Source organism: Gopherus flavomarginatus, chromosome 2 (genome assembly GCF_025201925.1).
Source record: "Gopherus flavomarginatus isolate rGopFla2 chromosome 2, rGopFla2.mat.asm, whole genome shotgun sequence".
Lineage (NCBI taxonomy): Eukaryota > Metazoa > Chordata > Testudines > Testudinidae > Gopherus > Gopherus flavomarginatus.
In genome coordinates, this window is record NC_066618.1 from 206063584 (window position 1) to 206075950 (window position 12367).

A 12367-nucleotide genomic window follows, 5' to 3' on the forward strand; every position below is an offset into this window, starting at 1 on the left:
TGAACATTTTCCATATCAAAAATAACTTCACAAATTCAGCACCCGTGAGAGTCCTGACTCAAGGCAGACTCCTGGAATAGGAAGATGTCACAGAATGGGATGGCCCTTTAAGCGAGCTAGATTTAGCCCCACCTATGACAAATTAACTGCCTCTCAGGAGATGGATTTGAGGCCAGGGATCAGGTGATAGCTCTGCAAGTCACCTGGTCCTCAACTAAGAGGCCAGCAAGCTGTTCAGTTAGGAAAAGAGACCTGCATGGTGCAAGAAGATCCTGGCTGGAGACCCAGTGTCAGGGGAAAAAGTTCCAGAATGGCACCCTCCACTCTAGCTAGATGGAAGACCTGGCTGGAGATGCCTGTTGTATGTGCAGGGGCCTTATCAGGAAGAGGCTTTAAAAGGGCCAGGCAGTAGGACTTGGTTTATCTCTCTTGATTTGTGGTGAACGGTTTTAGTTTTGTAAAATAAACACATCCCTGAAGAAAAGGATTGAGATTCTGCCACTGTTGGGAGCTTTGTTTGACACAGTGGCCAGCAAATTAACCTACTAGCCTGTAGAAGGGTATCACAGATTAGGATTTGGGGCATTACTACTGTGTATAGAAGCTTGTGCTGTGCCCGCCCAACTTATTGCTACCACTTTTATGAGCACCAAATTAATTTCAGCTGGCTTTTCTCCTTTAAAGTCCAATGCAAGTCATTGTCTATCATTGGGACTGCTCCCACAAGAATTTTTCCCCTGTTGGGTTCTAAGAGTTCCTCTGGAGTAGACTGAGAACAGAATTGTAAACAAGACAGCGCCAATTTGGTACAAGGTGCATCAGATAAAAAATTTCAAAGATTTTCTTTACAACAGCAGATACTGTAGGATAGAAAGTAATCAGAGATCTAATGGTAACACTGTCTAGGAAAAAGGACTTTTAAAAAAGGAAAAGATTTAGTTGCAAGCGCCTTTTCAGAAATGCTTGAAAGGCCTGGGGGTCAACCCTCCTGAGCAAATAAGTAAAAATAACATAAGATATCATACTATGTAAATTCACATATATCAGCCTTTAAAATGAAATTAATATCATGGAAATCATGCTTTAATTTCAGTGGAAGCCAATTTATACCTGAGTACAGGCCATGAAGGATGAGCAATTTGTAAAATGAATCTAAATCTTCCACATATTACAGGGTTCTTAAAAGTAATTAAATAAAATTATTTATATTAAATCCAAAAACATCTGATATAAGAACACTATATTTCAGTTGGCCATCACTTTTCAACTATTGTAGAGTAGTTATACAACTTAGTTTACAAAAGCCTCCTAGACCAAGCAGTCTGGAAACATATTATGATCCAGATGAGGCAGTCTGATGTTCATAGCTAAATACAATAATAATACAATATTTTGCATTTCTCAAAGAACTTGATCCAATACCCACTGAAGTTCATGGAAAAACTCCCACTGACTTCAACTGCATTGGATCAGGCATATGGTACTTTACAACTTAGCCTAAAACCCTTGCTAAAGGATCAAATACATTTCGTAACTTAAGAATTGTGAGATTCTCACCTGACACTTGAGCTATGAGGAGAGAAGAAGGTGATACATTTTTATAGGGCCAGATGATCATCTCTATGTGGCATGGAAGACAAAAGGGAAGAAAATATCTTGGAAAACTGTGAAACCTTGAGAGCTGCATCAGCTCACTGTGTTACCCCCATTTTATCTGGGAGTTTGTGGAAGGTGCTCCATGCAAAACTACTCAGTTGTGGTGCTGAGGGATTTGGTTGGCAGAGGACAGCTGTCTATGTGGCATGCTCCTCTGCATATAAATAAATGATTTTCTGTTTCAATTAAACCATCCATATTGAAACTTTCAATCAATTCTGTCCTTTAATTTAAAGTACAACAAACAAGTCACAAATGGGGTCTTTCCTCCTTCCTTTGTAAATTCAAGTCAGTATACCTCTATCACAGCCATTATCACTTATCATGCAGATAAAAGTTCACGGAATTTTAAATCACACAGACTGATGCTGAGATCATTTGTAGTAGGATTAAAATTTGAAAAAACACCTTACAATTGTTAAGGGTATAACAAAATTAACACTGTTGGAGCAGTAGAGGGATATTTTCCCAGTAAAAACATACATATAGTTTGTATTATGACTTGGGGAAACACGGTATATAATTTTTCACCTTTGAGATCATCAGTACAGTATCAGTATTATCAGTGTCAGCATACTTGATGTCTGAAGAACCCTCTAGGCAACATGAAAACATATGATTTCAGATAAGCAACTACTGTAATAGCTCAGTTTGTGGCCCACTAGCTGACAGTGACAAAAGAGACAAATCGGTAAATATTTTTGTGAAAATCCTTTTTTTCAAATCAGACAATGAATTGTATTTCCAGTATGCTAAGTATCCTATTACAGAACTGAGCAATTTTCAAAAAATATAATACTTAACATAAGAACATAAGAATGGCCACACTGGATTAGACCAATGGTACATCTAGCTCAGAATCCTGTCTTCCAACAGTGCCCAATGCTTCAGAGGGAACGAACAGAACAGGTAATCATCAAGTGATCCATCCCCTGTCAACCATTCCCAGCTTCTGGCAAACAGAGGCTAGGGACACCATCCCTGCACATCCTGGCTAATAGCTATTGATGGACCTATCCTCCGTGAACTTGTCTATTTCTTTTTTGAACCCTGTTATAGTCTTTAGCTTCACAACATCCTCTGGCAAGGAGTTCCACAGGTTTCTTTTGTTTGTTTTAAATTTGCTGCCTATTAATTTCATTTGGTGACCCCTAGTTCTTGTATTATGAAAATGAGTAAATAACACTTATTTACTTTTCCACACCAGTCATGATTTTATAGACCTCTATCATATCTCCCCTTAGTCGTCCTTTTTTCAAGCTGAAAAGTCCCAGTCTTATTAATCTCTCCTCATATGGATGCTGTTCCAAACCCCTAATAATGTTTGTTACCCTTTTCTGTACCTTTTCCAATTCCAATATATCTTGAGATGGGGCAACCACATCCCATAGGTGCTGACTCTGTGGGTGCTGCGGGGCTGGAGCACTGACGGGGAAAAATTAGCAGGTTCTCCACACCCACCAGCAGCCAAGCTCCCCTACCCCTACCCCCTTCTCCTTCCCTGAGTGTGGCATCCCCGTTCCGCCCCCTCCCAGCACTTCCCGCCCACTGCCTAACAGCTGTTTGGTAGCACTTTTGACTTTCCAGGAGGGAGGGTGAGGAATGAGGATGTGGCGTGCTTGGGGGAGGAGGCGGTAAAATGGCAGGGCAGGGGCGGGGACTTGGGGAAAAGGGGTGGAATTGGGGCGGGGCAAGAGTTGTGCAGGGGTGGGTCAAGCACCCATGGGGCAAAGGGGAAGTCGGCACCTATGACCACATGTACACACAGTATTCAAGATGTGGGTGTACCATGGGTTTATATAGAGGCAATATGATATTTTCTGTCTTATAATCTATCCCTTTCCTAATGATTCCCAACATTCTGTTAGCTTTTTTGACTGCTGCTACACATGGAGTGGATGTTTTCAGAGAACTATCCAAAATGACTCTCTTGAACAGTAACAGCTAATTTAAACCCCACCATTTTATATGTGTAGATGGGATTGTGTTTTCCAATGCGCATTACTTTGCATTTATCAATAATGAATTTCATCTGCCATTTTGTTGCCCAGTGACCCAGTTCTGTGAGAGCCCTTTGTAACTCTTTGAAGTCCACTTTGGACTTAACTATCTGGAGTAGTTTTGTATCATCTGCAAAATTTGCCACCTCCCTGTTTACCACTTTTCACATACTTCACAGAGCTGTAATTGTCTTGTAAGCGTAATTCCTGAGATTTCACCAGAAATCAGATTTTTTTAGGAGATAATTACATGTGCTTTTATTCTTCCTAGCTCTACCATCACAACTGAATACAGAAAGTTTGTTTTTCCCTCCCTCTAAAATAACCCATCGCCGTTATCATGAGCTAAATTACACACACAGCTGGCATGTATTCTAATGATAATAAAACTGTTTATAATATGATTTTTTAAAAAACCAGCAGTTATTAATTGACTGACCTATTTCTTCTATAATACACAATACTTCTAAAAATAATTCCAGGTGATCATTTTAAACTGTCTCTTGAAAAATGAAAAGTTGAAGGAGTGATAGGAATGCCATCATCAGCTAAAATCTGCAGAGAACAATTTGACAGAAGGGAGCAAAATGAAGAGGAGTAATAGGAACAATTTTGTAAAAAGGAAAAATGTAAGCTGAATAATAAGGAAAAATTCCCACCGTGATATGTAGTAGACTAGTGTTTCCCAAGCTTTTGAAAATTAACATTGTTCCTCTCTGCAGAAAATTAAACCAATCACCCCTCCTCCCAAAACACAGACCTTAAACACAGGCCTGCCATGGGTTGTTAAAGGCCTAACCATGGTATGTCATCATTGCACAGTTAATGACAGTGACTGACATGAAGCTCTGAGCACCCAGGCTAGCCTCATCAAGATTCCCACAACAAAGCCCTACTGCACTTCTATATCCTCACTGTTTCTGCATTTATCCATGTGCATCTGGGGGGCACAGGCCATGCTTCTTTGTGCTGAGACGCTAGGATTTTTTCCCTCAGTCAACTGTGGGAGAACTTGTCTGTCCTTTGGGGGCAATTATGGGAGGGAATTAGAGGACTACCAGCACTCAAGTGATTTTGCCTGTGCACTCACTGCAAAGTGGGCAGGTTCTAGTCTGAGTTAAAGCAGCATCCGGGCTCTAACCTCAGCCCTCCCCGCAACAGATAAGGTAGCTGGGGGTTAACAAAACTCTAAACCAGGGTCAGAGGGTTTTTCTGTGGGGAAGTTGGGCTAAAACTCAAGTAAAGAGCTTAGGGTAACTGCAGTGAAGACATACCCTTAGTATACACATCTACCACATCTCCCAGCTCGTTCTTCATGCCCCACATTCTGGGAAATACCACGTTACACTGTGGAACCATCTCCCAGAGGATGTGGTGGAAGCCATGTTTCTTGGACACTGAGGTGGAGACGGGCAGAATTAAATGTATATATTTCTTTTAAAATGTATGTCCTTATCTATATTAGCAGGAACATGTCATTTAAAAAAAATAATTTATTTTCAACTACCTGTGCTGCTTGTTTGCCTTTTCCCTTTCTCTCAGAATGGGCAATGAAAATAGTCGAGTCAGTTTTCCTTTCCCTTGCTGCCACAGTTCCTGTTCCCACTAACGTTACTGGCAAGACTCCTGTTGATTTCAATTAAAAGAAGATCAGGCCCAGTCCTGCAAACCTTACTCATGCAACTACTTCAACTCCACCCTTCCTTTTTGACATTATTCCACAGTTTAATATTTTTAAAACAAAGACAAATTGGAACTAACTACATGTGTGTCTAAGGGTGTGTCTACACATACACCACTGCAGCGCATCTGGTGAAGATGCTATATGCCTACGGAAGAGAGCTCTCCCATCAACATAATAAACTAAGGTTGCCAGGTATCCGGTTTTTGACCCAGAAAGTCCAGTCAAAAAGGGGACTAGGCAGTGTCCACTGCTGACCGGACACTAAAAGTCCAGTTACCAGAGTAACCGTGATCAGCCTCCCCGTCAAGAGGGCAGGAAGACCAACAGCTGCTCAGGGACAGCCTCAGTGGTGGCTACAGGGGGCCTCCTGCAGCACGGGAAAGCGGCTCCGGCTGAGGAAGCGGCCCGCTTGGGGCTGGGGAGCGCCTGCAGATTTGTACTGGTACTGTGAGAACGGACAAGGGGAGGACAAGCTCCAAGGACGCCAGAGAGGCTGCAGGAAGGAAGGACATAGCCCACTACCTGTGGGGCATGGATGCCTCGAGAAGGGCTGTTCGGAGAGCAGCCCCTGGCCCTGCTCCAGTTGCCCCCTGCTAACTGCAGAGGGACCCAGGATCAGCATGGGGCCGCTTACCCCTGAAGGGCTGGGCAGGGCTACCAATCCCAGCTCTACGCATGGTGCGATCACCAACCAAGTAGGAGCCTGGCCACCCCCGGCACCACTCCGTGGGAACTCATAGCCTGGGAGCCGTGGCCCCAAGAGCCTATCACCGTGGGGTGCGGAGGAACCAGGAACTGAGGCTCATTAAACCCCTTGGGAGAAGCAGGGAGACTCTAGAACCAATATATCCATTTTGGAGCCAGCCAGGGCACATGGGTTGTGGCTGCCTGGGGAGGTGGGGACGACTACAAACAATGGGGCAAGTTCCCCAGAGGGAAGCGAGTAGCACCCTACCCCCAGTTCCATGAACCCAGACAGGCAGGGGATGCCTAGGCATGTTTGGGACCGTCTCTTCCCTTGGCATTGGGGGCCTGGAGGAGCTGGGAGCCAGGACACCTGGGTTCTCTCCCTGACTCTGGGAGGGGAGTGGGGGCTGGAAGTCAGAACTCTTGGGTTCTAGTCCCAGCTCCTCCAGGGACTTGTTATGTGAACTGAGCGAGTAGCTTATAGAGAAAGTCTCCCCCCAACTCCAGTAACTGGTGGGGTGGGGAGAGCGCAGCAGTCCCAGGGCTGGGTGCAGGGGAAGGGAAGGAGAGAGAGGAGCGAGCACAGGGCAGGGCCTTGGGGGAGGGGGTGAAGCAGAGGGTGGAGCTTCAGGGGGAGGAGGCAGAGCAGGGGAGTCCAGTTTTCAGAAATTGGAAAGTTGGCAAAGCTAAATAAAACCACCCCTGCAAGTAGCGGAAGCTATGTTGGCGGGAGAAGCTCCCCAGCCGACCCAGAGCTGTGCACACTTGTGCTTATGTCGGTGTAATTTATGTTGCTGTGGGGTAACTTATGTTGCTTATGCCAACATAAGCTGTAGTGCAGACATAGCCTAACGCTAAGCTTATTTTATAATTACTCTCTGTTGTAACATGAACTCTCCCATACCCATTCAAAATCCTTTGCCATTCCTTGCCTGATTCTACAAGGTGCTTAGCACCTACTACTCCCACTTGTCATATCAGGCCATTGGATTATGGTTCTTAATGATAGCAACATACTATTCTAATTGTTCGGCTTCCTTGGCACTATGAACACAGTTTTACAACCTTTACTCATGCCAACACTCAAGATTTTATCATGAACATCATGATATTTGCCATTTTTCTTAAAATCCCAGCTCCTAGAGTCATCCTATTTCTTAAGAATCTCAGCTTTCATTTAAAAACAAGTCGTTTCTAGCCCTCATGGTTGCACAGAAAAGCTTGAAACTCCTCAGTATATTCCAAAGGTTCAAAACCCAGAAGATAAAAAAACCTCTATTTTTAAGTCTCGTGATTTTTTAAGCCAAATCTTGTGATTTTTGGAGCCTGGCTCATGATTTTTGAAAGCTTGGACGTTGGCAATACTGCTCTAGGCCAGATCCTGAGCTGATGTAAATTGGAATGTAAATTGCTGAAGTAAAACAATAAAATAACCCCCATCCCAAGTTTCCCCTGTTTTGTCTCCCCTGATGCTGGCCAATGTAAACCTAGCTAACATTCCTTATTTGCACTGTTGTATGTAGTTTATATACTGCTGCTGTAACTTTAGTAAGTGGATCAAAAGGATAACCCTGTGATTGAAGTTTTGATTCAAATGTTGAAAGAACAGATTGGAGACAGAAAATCCTGTCTACCTTTAAAAATATGAAAAAAAGAGGCCAGTTTGCTATGCTATTTGATGATTGTGAATCAGAGGCCTGGTCTACACTACGCGTTTAAACCGAATTTAGCAGCGTTAAACTGATTTAACCCTGCACCCGTCCACACAACGAAGCCCTTAATATAGATATAAAGGGCTCTTTAAACCAGTTTCTGTACTCCTCCCTGACGAGAGGAGTAGCGCTGAAATTGGTATTGCCACGTCGGATTAGGGTTAGTGTGGCCGCAAATCGACGGTATTGGCCTCCAGGCGGTATCCCACAGTGCACCATTGTGACCATCTGAACTTGGATGCACAGGCCAGGTAGACAGGAAAAGCCCCGCAAACTTTTGAATTTCATTTCCTGTTTGCCCAGCATGGAGCTCTGATCAGCACGGGTGGTGATGCAGTCCCAAATCCAAAACGAGCTCCAGCATGGACCATACGGAAGATCTGGATTTGATTGTTGTATGGGGAGACAAATCTGTTCTATCACAGCTCCGTTACAGAAGACAAAATGCCAAAGCATTTGAAAACATCTCCAGGCTATGATAGACAGAGACCACAGTACAGTGCTGTGTGACAAGCGTAATGGAAAGCCAAAGAATCAAATGGACGCTCATGGAGGGAGGGAGGGGGTACTGAGGACTCCAGCTATCCCACAGTCCCCACAGTCTCCAAAAAGCATTTGCATTCTTGGCTGAGCTCCCAATGCCTGATGGGTCAAACACATTTTCCCGGGTGTTTCAGGGTATATGTCATCAATTTACACCCTTCCCCCCAGCCCCCGAAAGAAAAGGGAAAAAAAAAGTTTCTCGCCTTTTTTCAATGTCACCCTATGTCTACTGCATGCTGCTTGTAGACGGGGTGCTGCAGCGCTGAACACCAGCATTCCCTTCCCACCTTGGCAGATGGTACAATATGACTGCTATCCATCATCATCATCAGCCCGTGACTGCTCCTGGCTAGCCTCGGTGAAAAATGGGAATGACTTCCGGTCATCCCCAGCAGATGGTACAGAACAGCTGGTAACCGTCTTCATCATAGCAACTGGAGGCTGAGCTCTATCAGCCCCCCACCCACCCTTTCATGTCTAAAGAAAAGATTCTGTACTGCCTGGACTATCATAGCAGTGGGAGGCTGGGCTCCTCTACCTCGCCACCTTTTAATGTCCTGCCTGGACTATCGTAGCAGCTGGAGGCTGCCTCCCTCTCATTTTATCTCACTAAAAAGTCAGTGTTTCTTATTCCTGCATTCTTTATTACTTCATCACACAAATGGGGGGACACTGCCATGGTAGCCCAGGAGGGTTGGGGGAGGAGGGAAGCAACGGGTGGGGTTGTTGCAGGGGTACCCCCTAGAATGGCATGCAGCTCATCATTTCTGCGGGATCTCTGGGGTTCTGACACGGAGTGGCTGTGCTCTCTGGTTCTCTAGTACACTTGCCCCATATTCTAGGCAGAACTGACTATTTTTAAACAAAACATAAAGAAGGGAATGACCCGGGAAGTCATTCGCATTTTTGTCCATGTGCCCCCGGGCGACCTCAGCGAGGCCAGCCAGGAGCACCCATGACAGCAGCAGACCGTACAGAATGACTGATAATGGTCATCTCATCGCCAATTTACAATGGCATGGCAGACGGTGCAATAGGAATGGTAACCGTCTCTGCTACCTTGCAAAGGCAAATGAAGGCTGCTGTGTAGCACTGCACTACCGCGTCTGTCAGCAGCATCCAGCACCCATACGGTGACAGTGACAAAAGGCAAAACGGGCTCCATGGTTGCCATGCTATGGCGTCTGCCAGGGCAATCCAAGGAAAAAGGGTGCAAAATGATTGTCTGCCGTTGCTTTCACGGAGGAAAGATTGAGTGATGACATTCACCCAGAATCACCCGCGACACTGTTTTTGCATTGGGATCTCAACCCAGAATTCCAATGGGCGGGGGAGACTGTGGGAACTATGGGATAGCTAACCACAGTGCAACGCTCTGGAAATCGACGCTAGCCTCGGTACATAGACGCACACCACTGAATTAATGTGCTTAGTGTGGCCGCGTGCACTTGACTTTATACAATCTGTTTTACAAAACCAGTTTATGTAAAATTGGAATAATCCCGTAGTGTAGACATACCCCAGACTCTTACACTTGTAAGAGAAAGGCCCTTCTCAGATTAACAATTGAAAAAAAATTCCCAAGACATTTTGGAAAGTATTATAAATGTATAAAGTCGTTGTGAGAAATATGCGTATAATACACACACATTCATATACCTTACTGCAACTTTTTGATTAACTTTCAGAAAACCTGAATTATTGACCTTTTCAACTGGATACATTACACATAAATAGAAAGTACTGCTCTGGTTGCTGACCTCTCTGTAACTTGTACTGTTTCAGTATTTCCAACTAAAACAAAATGATACCCATCGGAAAAACAGTCTGCTTATATGATCTCAATGCACAAAATAGTTTTACCCTTAGAGGAACTGAAATGGAAAACACAGATTTCCTTCCCCCCACACCCACCTAACCCCCTTCAATCCCTTATGGAGAACAAAATATGCAGCTTGGACAACTGCAGGTGTTTAACAAGAAACCTTTACAATCACTCCCTTTCCATGCGGAGAAGTTTGTATTTGCAGAACGTGTATGTGTGTGCGTGTGAGAGAATGTGTGTGTGCAACGGGCTGTATTAGTATAGCCCCCTTTCATATTGTTGACAACAAATGGAGAAAAGAATGAGCCTCTCAGCGCAGCTGGGGTCAGCTTATGCCATGAGACTCATATCTGACGCTGGCACGGCCCAGCTGTGTGAAGCAGCTTATGCCAATGCCATGACCCAGCTACTACAAATGGGAACTATTGCTCTGTGGTAGCAAGCTCTAGCAACAGGCTGTTGTGGCTGTAAATATGTAATCCTGTTTTATCCCGTGCATCCTGGAACAGTGCCTGCATTAGAGAAGGTCCTGCTCTCAGACTGGCACTGGCTGAGACGTTGATGCATCCCAGAATCTATGACTCTGTGTGCTTCAGCTGCTTACAATAACCTCTCACATAAAACAGCATCAACTAGGATATACTGTCTCTGCTTGGGATCATTAAAGTGGGAGGTTTCCCTCCCTCCTTCAGAAAGAAATTTCAGGATCATGCATGTGGTTTTTTGCACACGTTTCCTTTCTCCTCCTGCATCTTGCCGCCAATCTGATCCCATGATCTACCCCCCCTCAGAGTGCCCTAGAAACAAACACGCAAACGAGAAATATTGATATGTATTTGTTTTTAAGGTTGGATGTGGTACTCTAAGTGTGATGGACTTCAGGGGTAGATTAGTTACCTCTAAAGCAGGCCTGCACAACATGCGGCCCACAGAGGCTCACTGTGCGGCCCGCGGCAGGGATTCAAAAGGCTCTGAGCTGCCCACAGCCACCGGGAGCCTAGAGTCCTTTAAATCCCAACCGCAGCTGGGATTCAAAAGGCTCTGAGCTGCCCGAACCGGCAGGGAGCCTTGAGCCCTTTAAATCTCAGCCGCGGCCGGGATTCATAGGGCTCTGGGCTGCCTACAGCGGCGGAGAGCCCAGAGCCCTTTAATACCCAGCTGCAGCCGGGATTCAAAGGCTCTGGGCTGCTGGCAGCGGTGGGAAGCCCTGAGCCCTTTAAATCTCAGCTGTGCCCGAGATTCAAAAGGCTCTGGGTTGCCCGCTGCAGCGGGGAGCCCAGAGCCCTTTAAATCCCAGCCACAGCTGGGATTCGTAAGGCTCTGGGCTGCCTGCAGCGGCAGGGAGCCCAGAGCCCTTTAAATCCCAGCCGGTCATGGCTGGGATTCAACGGCTCTGGACTGCCTGCAGAGATTCCCGGCCGCGGCTGAGATTTAAAGGGCTCAGGGCTTCCCGCCACCACGGGCAACCCAGAGCCCTTTGAATCCCGGCGGCAGCTGAGATTTAAAGGGCTCAGGGCTCCTCGCAGCTGCAGGCAGCCCAGAGCCCTTTGAATCCTGGCCGCGGCTGAGATTTAAAGAGCTCTGGGCTCCCCGCCGGATGGGCTGGGGCTGGGATTTAAAGGGCTCGGGGTCCCCTCTGCGGCAGGAGCTCTGGGCCCTTTAAATCCCTGCCCCAGCCCCGCAAAGCTCCGGGTTCCCCCAGCTGCCAGAGCCCTGGGCCCTTTAATTTGCCCCTGAGGGCTCCCAGCCACCTCTTCAGCTGGGAGCCCCTGGTTGATTTAAAATCAAGTATCACCTCCACACCCCCAACCTTCCTTTTTGGCCCACAGCTATTTTGGTGGGGCGGCACTGGGGAAGGAGGGTTTGTTTCTGCAGGGCTGGGCGGTGCTGGGGTGGGGTGTTTCTGCGGGGCCAGGAGGTCCTGGGGGGAGAGGGTGTTTCCGCGAGGCTGGGGGGTTTCGGCCCTCAGCTGTTTTCTTTGGAGTAATGTGGCCCTCGCCGCTTTACAAGTTGTGCAGGCCTGCTCTAAAGAATTCAACCACCTGGACAGGAAAATATCATTTTACAATAATACAGTTCCTTTGGTGTGGAGGTTAGAAGGAAGACATTATACAGCAGAATAGTGAACAAAATCACAGAGTACTTTCTTTCAAAGCAGCTTAATTTTATATAACATCTTTGGCTTTAGTTCCACTCCTGCCTGCCCAAATAACCAATTGGAAAAGATAGTTTTGGAAAGCCCATCGCCTGTTTTTCTTTT

General features: G+C 45.9%; 1 protein-coding gene across 2 annotated transcripts in view; it reads right to left on the reverse strand.

The window, feature by feature from the left end:
- Positions 1 to 12367, reverse strand: part of LDLRAD4 (low density lipoprotein receptor class A domain containing 4) — a 437695-nt gene that overhangs the window by 46929 nt on the left and 378399 nt on the right. Inside the window, exon 2 of one of the 2 annotated variants that reach the window (XM_050938856.1) lies at positions 5164 to 5282. The exons of the other annotated variant lie outside the window; for it this stretch is intronic. The gene's annotated coding sequence lies outside the window, so the exon portion shown is untranslated. The remainder of the gene's footprint in view (positions 1 to 5163; positions 5283 to 12367) is intronic. 2 annotated transcript variants of the gene reach the window in all.